The sequence below is a fragment of the Bicyclus anynana genome, chromosome 2 (assembly GCF_947172395.1).
Source record: "Bicyclus anynana chromosome 2, ilBicAnyn1.1, whole genome shotgun sequence".
NCBI lineage: Eukaryota > Metazoa > Arthropoda > Insecta > Lepidoptera > Nymphalidae > Bicyclus > Bicyclus anynana.
The window spans coordinates 2,154,086-2,168,138 of NC_069084.1; the positions used below are offsets into that span (position 1 = coordinate 2,154,086).

The following is a 14,053-nucleotide window of genomic DNA, read 5'->3' on the forward strand; positions in this document are numbered from 1 at the left end:
AACGGTGAAGGAAAACATCGTGAGGAAACCTGCATACCAGAGAATTTCTTAATTCTCTGCGTGTGTGAAGTCTGCCAATCCGCACTGAGAGGAGACTCGAGCTCAGCAGTGAGCCGTATATGGGTTGATAACGACGATATTTATGCTGCTATTTTTCGTTGCGATGAGACGAAAGAGACATGAAATGTAAAATAACTCTTGGTTCATATATCTTGGGCCTACACAGAATTCTCTGTACTATACATATTTGATACTTATAAAATTATTGGCAAATGTTCATAAAATAAAATAATGTTGTATTAAATAAATATGTCATTCTGATTTTAAATTTCATAAATAATCAGTTGTAGATATTAGAAGTGATAAAAATTTCATTTGACCATTGTTTTTATGAAATAAATAAATTATACAGAACCCTTCACTCAAGTGAACTAAATGTATCAAATGCGTCCAAAAAAATGGTCTCCCTTTCCCGTGCGACCAGTGGGCACGCTCATTGTTTTGTGAGGCCATTTGTTTACAAATTAATTGACAACAAGTATACTTTCGGACCCTTATAAACTAATCTGACTAATAAATCAATTGTTGTCTAAACTGGGCATTTTTTGTAGAGTGAACTGAACTAGCTCGGACCATAAAAAAATTTAAATAATGAAAAAAAACTTGCCACAATACAAAATAAGAATTTTTTGCACATACATATAGGTGAGTTTCGAACATCAATTCTCTTGTCGTTTAAAAAATTCCTCAGTGTAACAATCTTTATTGTATCGACAGTGCAGCTCCTATGACTGTTTTAAGATCGTAACTGTTTTAAGTTTGCCACGGTTAAGTCTGAGTACTTTTATGGTTAAAGCAGAAGATAGATGCTAGAAGAAAAAGGAAAAAAATAATGTGGTCTTTCAGAATATGACTGAACTTTGGAAATCAGTTTTCCAGAGAACGTGACAGCTGAAAAGGGGCGTGGAATGGATAAAACATACAGCCGAAAATCTTTTCAGTGGTTCAATAAGAGTTGTCTATCATTATCTATACTAGTCTATATATTTTACACTAGTCTATAGGTGTAGTATCTATTAGACTACTAGTATAAAGAGAAAAGACATTTTTGTATTTGTGAATGTTTATAACGAATAAGCTCTGAAACTACTGCACTGATTTTAACCGTTTTTTCCTTCATAGAAAGCTACATTACCAGCATGTAACAGATGATGTTGTATTCCACGGGAATGGAAACTACGTGGATAAAACCGCGGGACGTGTACTAATTGTGAAATATAATTGTCAAAGACTATAGACACTATAGACGTGGCACTTTAATGCATCCTTAAAATATGTGACTTAAAGCAATTTGTGGGCTATTCTATTTTATATCCTTTGTACACGCCTCGGTCGGTGTCTTTGCGTTTAGTATACCTTAATTGAATTACCTATAAAACCTCTCGTTAAGGTTACCCATGTTTATGGCCAAATGCTTAGATACAGTAAAGCTGTATAACGTAGGAGGACAGTAATTCTCGTTTATAACATACTAGTCGACGCCTCGCGGTTTCACCCGCATAGTAGGAATACGGGGATAACATATAGCCTATAGTACCTACCCGGTGATAGGGTAGCTCCCCATCAGAAAGATTTTTTTAAATCAGTTCAGCAGTTTTGGAGTATATTCAATGCAAACAAACAAATAATCAAATATTTCTTTATAATGTTAGTATACACTAGCTGCAATAGGCTTCGTTTGCGTGAAATTTAAATTTTTACCAATTCCGCAGAAACCTTAATGGTAACAAATGTTCGCCACACGCTAGATATGCGCCGGCTCTTAGTGACAATGTTAACATTTTATGGATTGATTTGAAGGTAACCTCAGCTGCGGGTGAACGTAACAATCATAATTCCCACACAAGCGCCGTAAGATAATAATCGTATGTTGTATTGATAGCCGGACAAACTGATACGGTAATCGGTCGGTAATAAGACGCGCCGTTTTCCTAGAGTTCGCGCCGCGAACGGACGCTATAGCGTGCGCCAGTGTCATTATGATGCTTGATTTTTTTAATTAATTTATCATCGTGCTTTGTATGTATAATACATGAAATCAAGCTTATATTATTAATTTAATTTTCCATTATACTAAAAACAGCAATGTCAATAATGATAGTTTGATAGTAACAAATGTGTTGCACCATGCCAGATATGCGCCGATCCTTAACACATGCTCATTTCAAGCACGAAAGCATGCTACTATTTAGCTGTTGCTACTTATTAGCATGTGTATTGCAACAATGCTAATAATGAGCATGCTTATTTCGAGTTCGCTCAAGAATCAACAGTCGTGCGATTTATGAGCATGCTACTTGCTGCGCGGGTGGAAGGGGGCTTTTAGAGCGTCTGAACAGGTTTGCTTATTGAGTATGCTAGTCTATCAGCATTGCTATTCTGTATTCTCTTCACATTCATCTCTCTCTGTCTAACACGATACTATAGACAGAGAGCGATAGATACAAATTAGCATGTGTAATTGGAATGTTTGCTTAGAGCATGCTTATTCAGAAGAATAGTTAAAAATAGCATGCTTATTGCTAGCAAATGTAAACTGATGATAAGCATGCTCGTATGGAGCATACTTTTTTAGCATGCTATTTTAGAGCATGTGTAACAGTACCTTAAGTGACAATGTTAACATATAGATTGATTTGAACGCAACCTCAGCCGCGGGCGAACGTAACAATCATAATTCCCACACAAGCGCCGTAAGATAATAATCGTATGTTGTAGTGACAGCCGGACACACCGACACGGTAATGGGCCGGTAATGAGGAGACGCGCCGCGGGCGGACGCTAGCGTGCGCTAGTGTCATTACGATGCTTGATTTTTTTTTAATTTATATAATATCGTTTTGTTTACGGTTACGGGCTATTAAGTTGTTTTACTTTTTTTGTAAACTTTGTGTTACTACGTAAGACTTGATTGTTTTTTTTATTATTTTTTTTTAATTTTACTCTACTCTTTTAACAAACTATAGTAAAAATAAAATTTTTGAACAGAAGAAATAACTTAAAAACGTAAATTAAATGGTAAGCTTTTTGAATATGCATCATTGAATTCTAAAAGTGAAACGTAAGATTGTTTGGCAGTACTTGCACCAGATAGGTCCAGAAATATTACTGCCCAAATCCAAGCGACAACGTAGTACGTACCCAGTTTAACTGACAAAAATCTTCTACGTTTCACTCGAAGTATCTATACTTATAATAAAACTGTACTGGGTGAAATTTAGTACATTGAAGATATTTTGAAATACTGAGGTCAAAAATATTTTTATTTTGTATGTCTGTCTGTCGGTATTTTATGTTGACCGGGCATGCATTCAAACTACTGAAATAATCCAAATGAAACTTGGCACGATTTAAGGCCATAATACGAAGAAGGATACTTTGTGTCATAAAAATTAAATCAGAAGGGAGTGAAACAGGTTTGAAAGTTTACATCGATCTCCACGCGGATGAAGTCGCGCTAGTCCGCTAGTAGCAAATAAATCAATGCTCTTAATTTCAATTAGATTTGTTCAGTATAAGTGTTTTTCCTGCTTACGATTACGAGGACGTAATCGTTTCGTGTCCAATAGACACTTTACTGCAAGTTTAATCATCCTACTAATATTATAAACGAAAGTTTGTTACTCTTTAACCCCGCAACTACTGAACCGATTTGGCTGATATTTAAAACGAAGGTAGATAATCCGGGATTAACATATAGGCTACCTTTATTCCCGAAAAATACCACGGATTTTGCGAGATTTGCGAAAAACTGAATTCCACGTGGAAGAAGTCGCGGGCGTCCGTTAGTATATTGTACTTTTATTACACGTATTCTATACATGTGTTGAGCTTGTAATTCATTATGTTCGTTTTGCTCTATTTGTCTCGGAGACATCGCTCGCTGTTATCACTAGATCTCGCTCTATCTATTATACTCGCACTAAAATCTCGGAATCGAAAGGACAAGTTCATTTCCTTTGAATCATTAAATTGCCGCAGTAATATATAACTTGTGTTGTTGGAAACCGATATTTTTAAATAAAGAAACAAACTGCTCTCTGTGGTTTGGATGATCTGTAGCCGTGACGTCCTGGATACTCCTACGTCAAGCTATATGAAATATTGTGTATACTTACCTAGATATTTAAACTACAGAGCTGATTTTAATATCATCATCATCATCATTATCAACCCATATTCGTGGTTAGGCCAACAGTCCACCACGCTGACCCATCGCGAATTAGCAGACTTCACACACGCAGAAAATTAAGAAAATTCTTTGGTATGCAGGTTTCCTCATGGTGTTTTTCTTCACCGTTAGAGACATGTTGGAGGTGCATGCCCCGGACCGTATTTCCGTCCGGAATCGGAGGTAGAGGTCATATCCACTGGGCTAGCACAGATTTTAATGTGGTTTTCTCTAATAGATAGGTTGATTCAAGATAAAGTTCTGAACCTTTACAACAATAAAGGAGTGGTTCAGGGTTCCACACAACGCTCGAAGTTACATGAGTCCGCTACTCAACCTAACAGATGATTATGATACTGGAGCAACACAAATTAGTACTAACACTAGAAGACGGAGTATAACCCAAAGAACCGCAAAACAATAATCAGAGGCGTTTCGAAACAAACCGAACAACTCGAGAACAACCGAGCGGGGTTGGGTTACGCGCGGTGTTGTTTAGAGACGATTTGGTACCGCCACCAAAATCAGTAAGTATAGATTTTTTTAAAAACAACTTCTTTACAGTATTTGAATTCAAACTTTCATGAAAGTACTGTTACACATGCTCTAAAATAGCATGCTAAAACGTGCTATTAAGTATGCTCCATACAAGCATACTTATCATTAGTTTACATTTGCTAGCAATAAGCATGCTATTTTTAATAAGCATGATCAAAGCAAACATTTCAATTACACATGCTAATTTGTATCTATCCCTCTCTGTCTATAGTATCGCGTTAGACAGGGAGAGATGAAAGTGAAAAGAATACAGAATTGCAATGCTGATCGACTAGCATATTCAGTAAGCAAACCTGTTCAGACGCACTAAAAGCACGCCCCCTTCCACCCGCGCAGCAAGTAGCATGCTCATAAATAGCACGACTGTTGATTCTTGAGCAAGCTCGAAATATGTGCTTTCGTGCTTGAAATGAGCATGTGTAACAGTAGCTTTATTTAAGTAGACTATAAGCATTAGGCATATTTTATATATATGTACTTGAATAATGAAAATTTTAATTGATGTATCAAATTTAGTTTCTGAATTAAGTAATGTGTGTTACCGAAGATTTAAACAAAACCCCCGAAGAACTAAGTCTGAAGATGGACTTTTAATTTTTTTAGGCTGAAAATTAATAATTTATATTCCAGATATCTTGTAAAAAATAATTTACTATGCCTCACTTAATAGTACCTATGCGTTTTGTTTAGAATTTATGGTACTTTATGGATCGCTCGATTAGTTACGACTTAAAAGCATAACAAACAAATAAACAGTCAAACTAACTTTCAGATTTACAATATGTGATCGTGTCTGTTAGCAATATTTTAGACGCTCACTTTGATAATTGAGATGTTTTTTGTATAAATTAACAATAAAGGGCAAACGTTATAATATATCAGTTTTGCGGACAGTACTCCAGATATTAGGGAAATCTGCGGTTTGCGGCTGAAACGGAACCTTACTGAGTAACGGGGTAGAATGCATAAATTCATGAGATAAGTTCATCTAGACGGACGAATAATTTTATGTTCATTAACATTTGCATGAATAATTATTCATTATTCATTTATACGTATTTCGCCGGAGGCGCTAGTACCCATGAATATCTGGATCATAATGTATCTACATTATAATTGTAATGAAATTGATGGATATAGTGAGGGCAGTGTCCGGAAAAAACTACATATCGATTGATGTATTACAGGCAGCCTCATAAATTCTTGTGTTTATTACAAGTTTATTAATTCAGCATTTAATAAGTTGCTTTAATAATGACGGTAATTATGACATACTAGCGGACGCCCGCGACATCGTCCGCGTCGTTAATTGGGAACAGACAGAAAGGTAAAATGTGTAGTGGTACCAATTAAGTATTGATAGATAGGATAATTTGACTTACTTTTTCTGTCAGCATTCCATTTATATTTACATTTTCTCTGAATCTATACTAATATTATAAGGCTGAAGAGTTTGTTTGTTTGTATGAACGCGTTTATCTCAGGAACTACTGGTCCGATTTGAAATTCTTTCAGTGAAAGATAATTTTAGATAGCCCATTTAACGAGGGAGGCTGTAGGCTATATTTTATCCCCGTAATCCTACGGGAATGGAAACCACGCGGGTGAAACCGTGCGGCGTCAGCTAGTCCTAAATAATTATAACTTAAGGATAATTTATTTTTGCGTAATTGCGTAATAAGATCATTTATAACAAACTACTATATTTTTAGTTTTTATATAAATAGGATTTATAAGTGAGTGAAACATTAAATCAAATTCATTTAAATTCAAGCAATTCAGATTAATAGCTACATAAATAAGAGACCGGACTGTAAAGCAAGAAGTGCTGCATAGATGGTCTGTTTAATGATGAGCCGAGGTGCTAAGCTTAATATGCTTTGGTCCTTAGCGTAATATGCTTTGGTCCTTAGCTCAATATGCTTTGGTCCTTAGTTTAATATGCTTTGGTCCTAAGCTTAATATGCTTTGGTCCTTAGCGTAATATGCTTTGGTCCTTAGCTCAATATGCTTTGGTCCTTAGTTTAATATGCTTTGGTCCTAAGCTTAATATGCTTTGGTCCTAAGCTTAATATGCTTTGGTCCTAAGCTTAATATGCTTTGGTCCTAAGCTTAATATGCATTGGTTGTAGATGTAAGATGTACAAGACATGCATGCACATAGGTTAGTGGAACTGAAGGAACGACAGCAACGCTGATACATATTTGTATTATTAAATTATCATCTGCCGTTGAAGAGCGAGATAACGGTTTTAGATAAACCGAATTTCGATAGTCAAAGTCAAAATCAAAGTCAAAATTCATTAATTTCAAATAGGCTTAGTTTACAAGCTCTTTCGAAACGTCAGGTAATAATATTAAAGTTATGAGGGTTCCAAACGCGCCTTGGTCCAAGAAGAGCCCACAACAAATTCAGCCAGGTTATGCAGGATACGAAACCACCTTTATAATAATTTAACAACACGTTTCTGCTGAACCGACACTCCTTTAGTTTACACACATGAACCCTAAACCCTCCTATCCTGTCACAGTACAACTTTAATCATAGCGAAAACACTCATCAAAAAACACTTCAACCTACCCAACACATAGCTACATGCACCGTTTGAAACGAAAAAAGAAACAAATCGTATTTTAGAAAAATTTGCATTTTTTATTAGTAAACAATAATCATATTTCAAATTTTTATATTTACAATTTTATAAAATATGTTAACGGGTTTTAAATACTGTACCAGTGGGAAACGCGAGCTGATTATGTTACCGAGTGGTTCAATTTACGAGTGAACAGTTACAACCAGTTGTAGAAAAGACATCAACGGGCGTTCAGGACCGCTAGCCCACAAATTGCGTTTCTTGTATTCGTGTCAGTGTCGATAATTTTTTTTTTACAACTTTAGATTTTTATCGATGACTGGTTTGCACATGACTACGATCTCGTCTGATACGAGTGTGGTAGATTGATGTTTGTCATCAGATGTCATCGTCTAGACTGATGACGATGACATCTGATGACAAATCAAATAATTAATATTATTGTCATCAGATCAGCTGGCCTTTTCAATAGCTTGGAATACCTTTAGTTCATATAACCAACTAGCTATTGTTAGTCATAGACTTATAAAACAGGCAGACAGTATTTCGCCGTCGAACAACTGAAGCGCCATAATAGCGTTGAGTGTGTGAGTGTGAAGTGTATTTCCGAAATCTATGAAATGAATGGCAGTCTGTCTATAACTAAATGTGCATCTGTGTGCGTGTCAGTATGTTCGTTTATATGCGAACTAGTAGAATTAGGGTTTGTTTTTATTTTTATTTTAGTTTAGGAGATGGTGTCTGGACTTTTACGTCTATGTTGTAAGTAATTCTTAAATCACGTCATTCACTGTTTATTTAAAAAAAACATACATACAGCCGAACGTAGAACCTCCTTCTTTTTGGAAGTCGTTTAAAAAGTGAGTTTTTTTTCCAAAAAACGGGACTAATTACTTTATATATTTAACGATTTTTTTGTATGTACCTACCTACTGTTAACGGTCTCATTTAAAAAATTTACATCTAGTTGGGAACCACAGATTTTTCCGGGACTTATGAACGCGCGGATGAAGTCGCGGGCGTCCGCTAGTCAACAAATAAAATGAATAAGTAAGCATAGAAATCGAAAGCTATTTCCCATAAGCGTTTCGGTGCTATTAACAATATATTATGTTATTCATATAAACTGGTTGGGCAGGCAAAGTGCCGCGAGAGTGATAAAAAGATAACTAGCCACCTCAGGGCGTTGGAGATTACCATCAGCTGATGTTGATATGACAACCGCGGCTGTGCGTAAAAGGGTTTCGTGTTATAGAGCCGATACATCTGTTTATTAATAAATACCACTTTTTTTAGATAATGGATGCAACTACTTTGGCTCTCGATTCTCATAGCATTAGTTTGGAAACAGAAACTCATCATCAAATTTCTTTTTTATGAAAATTAATGAATTTTTGTAAATTGTAAAATGATATTTTTTTGGAAAGATCGTTTTAAATGGTAAAAAGATTAAATTGTTAACTGTAAAATTAAAAATAGTTTTAATTTTTTTTAACTTCGTGTATCAAGATAATATTATAATAAGTAAGCGAAAGTATAAAAAAAATAATAATCAATTGATTTACATTGAACATAAGTTACTGTCTGAATAAACGGAATTTGAGTTTGACTGTATTATTTTATACCAGAACATGAAAATTTCTGTTTTTTACGGCACCCAGACATGAATTCCAACCACGTTCATAAGTCTTTAGGAAACGTTACCGCATGGGTTAGTTGGCTTTTCGCGGAGGATAGCTAAATAAATAAATCCTTATATATTCATGATGAACTTCCGCAAAGTAACGCCTGCTTATATCCAATACACGAATAAAGTCAGATACCTATCTTCTAAAAAGATAGCGATATTTCCAAATGTTATTAATCTAAATTAATAGCAACATCCATTGCTGCAATTATATTTAAACGGTCAAATTGCTCTTGCAGACAGAGTAATGTACACAAAAGTCTACGAGAGCAATAAAGTAAATGACACGATGCTCATTCCGAGTCACTCTTAGTGGATGCTGGGAGCTCGATTGCAACGGACGCGTGACGCGAGCTTTGCCATCGTCGGTAAAATATTTACGTGAAAACTTTTACGGAAATTCTGTTTCAATTTATTTTGTGTATGCGTACACAAAAAACATTCGTAAGCATTTGACATTTATTTATTGAAAGTGGACTGAAGGTGACTGTGTTTATTTTGAGTGTATTTTTCTTTTTTTTTTACTTTTTAAAGTATTGAGGTAAAATCGTATGTGAAACCGTAAGTTTTTTTTTGTAATAAATAATATGTTATTAATTTTATTCGTACCCATTATTTTAATTTCATATTTCGTATCGTATTACGTCAAGAAATTGCAAATGATTATTATAAATGAACGATTTATTCAATAAATTAATTAAATACATTGCATAAATATCAATCAACCGATTTAGCTGCAAATGGATGAGTATTAATTAAAAAATAGCGAGAGGTGTTTAAGTTATTTTGATCTCCGTCTCAACAATTTAAACCTATGGATATACCGACTTCGTTCTCGCAAATCAAACGGAAATCCATATAAATAAAAATTAAAATTAAAATAGTATATTTCGTCATCGTCTTTATCGTCAAAATATCAATCCTTACGTCAATAGGTACTCCATTTACTATAAAGGTATATTATCTAATCATATCTGAAAATTGCATGAAAATATTTGTTCTTATTTTGGAGATTAACGTAAACATAGAGAGAAAGAAAAACGAAGAAAAGCCGGTGTTTTAAAGTCCAATACCTACATGTGTATTTTTAAATATATATATAGGACTTATATCTTTTCAAGTATGACTAATTATTTCCCCCAACTAAGGAGAGGCTTACATACTCACTAAATCATATTAGAGCCTCGCGATAGATATGTTACAGATCCCCTTCCTCATACAAAAATTACCCTCGTGAAGTAGGTAAACATAATCGATAAATAAAATAAACTTGAAATAGTCAACTGTCTTCCATCATTGTACCTAATTATACGTTTACAGCTGTGATTTTCTCAAAAACTTTTAAATGGGTTTTCATTATGAAAATACATATTTTTAGTAAGTAATGTTATTATAAGTACCTTCATAAGTATGTACATCTGTTTATTAATAAATACCACTTTTTTAGATAATGGATGCAACTACTTTGGCTCTCGATTCTCATAGCATTAGTTTGAAAACAGAAACTCATCATCAAATTTTGTTTTTATGAAAATTAATGAATTTTTGTAAATTGTAAAATGATATTTTTTTAGAAAGATCGTTTTAAATGGTATCTACGTTAACAGTTGTGATTTTCTCAAAAACTTCTAAATGAGTTTTCATTATGAATATACATATTTTTAATAGGTAATAAGTACCTTCATAAGTACCTTACTTATGAAGATGTCCTTTTAACATAATTTTATTAAGTCTATGTAATTCGAAATACAATAGATAAGTTATTAATAAAAATAAACTTCACAATAGTACAAGTTATGTTTATTTCGTTTTTGAGCAACGTTATCATATAGAAAACATGTGTAACCTAAACCTTGTTTTTATTGCGTATCATGCGTTTTTTTTTTTGCTTCAGTGCATTTTGCATGCCTATAATTTACAATTCATGATTGTTACCACAGAATAAAGAATGATCCAGAATGAGTCTTTACAGCAGCGTGATAAAGTCGATGAAACCCATAAAACCCAAAAATTACGCGTCTCCTTGACATCTGCATATGCAAACTTTTTTCATAATTTGTATTTCAACATTTAACACTAACAACAATTACGTAAATTTATATAATAATCAATAATTACCATATTCCATCTTATTTCTTTAGTTTTTGTAAAAAGTTTTAAAATATTTAAGACGCCATTTTCTATCGAATAATATTGAAAATTACTGATGCGACGCTTCGTGTCGTACTGACTCGAGAATGTATTCGTTTTTGAATTTTGTATTTGGAACGGCTACGACACCGTAGTGTTTCGTGCGCTCTATCTGCATATTATTCTTTATTCTGTGATTGTTACTTATATCGTTAGTTTAGTGGTTATCTATGAGGCTTCGTAATATGAGGTCTTGGATTTGAGACCTGACTATGTAGTAGGTATAGAGATTTTATTTTCTCCAATTAGTCGGTTGTAGAAAATAAAATCTCTATACTACACTTAGCCGTGATAGCCCAGTGAATATGACCTCTGCCTCCGATTCCGGAGGCAGTGGGTTCGAATCCGCTTTCAGTTGTGTGCATTTTAAGAAATTAAATATCACGTGTCTCAAACGGTGAAGGAAAAACATCGTGATGAAACCTGCATACCAGAGAATATTCTTAATTCTCTGCGTGTGTGAAGTTTGCCAATCCGCATTGGGCCAGCGTGGTGGACTATTGGCCTAACCCCTCTCATTCTGAGAGGAAACTCGAGCTTAGCAGTGAGCCGAATATGGGTTAGTATGGTGGTAATTAGTCGGTTGGAGTGTTGGGAATCGAACCCACGATCTTTCGATACTAAGTTTGGTACCTTTATCGAGGAGATATTGAGGCGACTGAACTATCACCAACAATTTACAATGATCTAAAAAATATATATTAACAAGTCAAAATGAAGTTGCAGGAATTTAAATTTAAATTACTTATTAGATATAATATTCATACTACGGACGGAACCCTGTTTATTGGAGTTCAAACTCACGCTTATTTTTTTATACCACCCGTCAAACCGCAGTTAACAGTTGAGTGTGGTTTTGACTCGCTCCAGTTAATCCGTAAGCAGTTACCTTCCATTGACAGTCAAGCGACACCTTCGGCTTTAATTGCTTTCTATGCTCATATAATTATAATGGCTCTTGAGCCTTTATAATTTAAATATTTACTTATTTGTGTTTAAATGGAAAATCCAGGTTGTAGTTTGACCTACTGACCCTTTTATGTGAGTCCTTTGAAAGATATCGTCACATTTTATTTAGCCGCAATCGCACGAGAGTTTTTTTAACGGACTTTAAACAAGCGTTCAAATATATAAAGTTAAATGAAGGTCTATTTCCACTGCCCAAAATTTAAAATGCAACACTGCTCGAAAAAAAACGCGTCAAGTCTTTGTTGTGTGAACATATACTTGGGTATGCATTTGTTCTATTTTAACGCTTTTTTAACTTCCTTTAAAAAAATCTGTCGTGCTAATGGGGGCTAAATTGTACCAAAATTTAGGTTCTAAACCCCTATTCGCACGAGCGCTTATTTAACGGACGTTAAAAATCCGTTCAAATAGAACAAATGCATTCCCAAGTAATTTTGGGCGTTAGAAATAAACCTCCATTTAACTTCATAGTATATTTGAACGCTTTTTTAACGCCCGTTAAAAATACGCTCGTGCGACTGGATAGTAACTCATTTAAAGAAGAACGACAGATTTAAGCAATTGTTTAGGCCATCCCGGGTAGGAGGGCACCACAGCCAATCGAGAAAAAAGAGCACACGAAAGTTAAAGGAATTTCATATATGGATAGTCTTCCCCACAGGGGAAAATTGCTTTGGGCATAAGTAATTTAATCAGTAAGAGCTCAGTAATTTGAAGCCCTACCTCTTTTCTGTTACGGGGACGAACTAAATCAGAAAACCCTTGCGTTTTATCCCAGTCCGTTGGACTATTGTCATGCCGATTCTTAGAACAGTTTCTACATGTTTTATCTACCCATATCTCTACGTATAATCCCTACCCTAGTTAAAAACCTTTTGCACGCCACTGTGCATCTGCCTTTGCTTATGGACATATCCAATCCAGTCCAGTCCTGGATATGTCTATAACTATTTAAGAAATTATTTAGGCCATACCCTCTAGGGGGGGCACCAGAGCCAATCGAGAAAAAACAGCACACGAAAGTTAAAGCAATTTCTTAAAAGGATAGGGGGGCCCACAGGGAAAGTTTTCGGGCATCAAGTTACTAAGCACTGGATCCATGTTGCTGCAACGGGGATTCACTAAACCAGAGAGTCCTTGCGTTTGATCCCAATCCGTTGGACTATTGTCATGCCGATTCTTAGAACAGTTTTTACATGTTTTATCTACCCATATCATATAGAGGATTACCAGCAAAATCTCTGTATAACTTGCTTAAAGACCTTGGCCTCTCTAGAAGTGCAGCTAGTTCTATATTAGAACGAGTATCCAAAGCTGCTCTAATAGGATCTTACCAAATTTGGATAGGTAGGGAGAACAACACGAGCAGAGAAGGGGAGTGTTGATCGATCGTCAAGGAATTCCTTAACCCTACATCCAGTAGTCACAAGTCCTGGACTTTGCTTGGTGTTTTTCTCTCTACCACGCGATGGACCCGGCACCCGCACGGTGAATCCATGGAATGGATATTCATCTCACGTATAATCCCTACCCTAGTTAAAAACCTTTTGCACGCCACTGTGCATCTGCCTTTCTTAGTTATTACTAATTGAAACCTTGCACGCACACAATATTAAAAGCAAATATGTATTAACGTATCTATATTCTGTACGCCGAAGACCTTACTTTTCATTATGTTAAATTATTGTAATTCGTGTAAAAGTTAATGAAAAGTAAACAAATAAAACAACTTCACACGCAAAATTTGCATTCTAAATAGACAATTTATTTAAATTCGTTAGTATTTTGTCAACTCACGAGTTAGTTTGAGACATTTTGAATTGA

At 35.0% G+C, this 14,053-nt stretch overlaps 1 protein-coding gene across 9 annotated transcripts in view; it reads left to right on the plus strand.

The window, feature by feature from the left end:
* Positions 1 to 9,389: 9,389 nt before the first annotated feature.
* LOC112043746 (protein Wnt-7b) overlaps positions 9,390 to 14,053 on the plus strand; it is an 88,892-nt gene continuing 84,228 nt past the window's right edge. For 3 of the 9 annotated variants that reach the window (XM_024079303.2, XM_024079304.2, XM_052887866.1), the window contains exon 1: positions 9,390 to 9,631. The gene's annotated coding sequence lies outside the window, so the exon portion shown is untranslated. The remainder of the gene's footprint in view (positions 9,632 to 14,053) is intronic. The other 6 variants (XM_052887873.1, XM_052887879.1, XM_052887888.1 and 3 more) reach the window with 4 other exon arrangements.